This window comes from Arachis hypogaea, chromosome 17, assembly GCF_003086295.3.
Source record: "Arachis hypogaea cultivar Tifrunner chromosome 17, arahy.Tifrunner.gnm2.J5K5, whole genome shotgun sequence".
In the NCBI taxonomy this organism is placed as follows: Eukaryota; Viridiplantae; Streptophyta; class Magnoliopsida; order Fabales; family Fabaceae; genus Arachis; species Arachis hypogaea.
The window spans coordinates 104,959,058-104,959,851 of record NC_092052.1 but is presented as its reverse complement, the minus strand read 5'-3'; positions in this window follow the sequence as shown (position 1 = coordinate 104,959,851).

The following is a 794-nucleotide window of genomic DNA, read 5'->3' as shown; positions in this document are numbered from 1 at the left end:
TTATAATCAAATGAGCGGGGCTAGTAGCTTTTTGCTTCTGAACAGTTTTGGTATCTCACTTTATCCTTTGATGTTCAGAATGATTGGCATCTATAGGAACTCAGAATTCAGATAGTGTTATTGATTCTCCTAGTTTAATATGTTGATTCTTGAACACAGCTACTTTATGAGCCTTGGCTGTGACCCTAAGCATCTTGTTTTCCAGTAATACTACAGGATACATAAATGCCACAGACACATAACTGGGTGAACCTTTTCAGATTGTGACTCAGCTTTGCTAAAGTCCCCAGTTAGAGGTGTCCAGAATTCTTAAGCACACTCTTTTGCTTTGGATCACGACTTTAACCACTCAGTCTCAAGCTTTTCACTTGGACCTGCATGCCACAAGCACATGGTTAAGGACAGCTTGATTCAGCCGCTTAGGCTAGAATTTTATGCCTTTAGGCCCTCCTATCCATTAATTCTCAAAGCCTTGGATCCTTTTTACCCTTGCCTTTTGATTTAAAGGGCTATTGACTTTTTCTGCTTTTTTTTTTTTGCAAGCTTTGTTCTTCACTGCTTTTTCTTGCTTCAAGAATCAATTTCATGATTTTTCAGATTATCAATAATATTTCTCTTTTTTTCATCATTCTTTCAAAAGCCAACAATTTTAACATTCATAAAATTCACTATAAAAAATATGCATTGTTCAAGCATTCATTCAGAAAATAAAAAGTATTGCCACCACAAATAAATAATTTTGAATTCTTCTCTTAAAAACTCGAAATAATTGCATCTTTACTCAAAGGATCTAC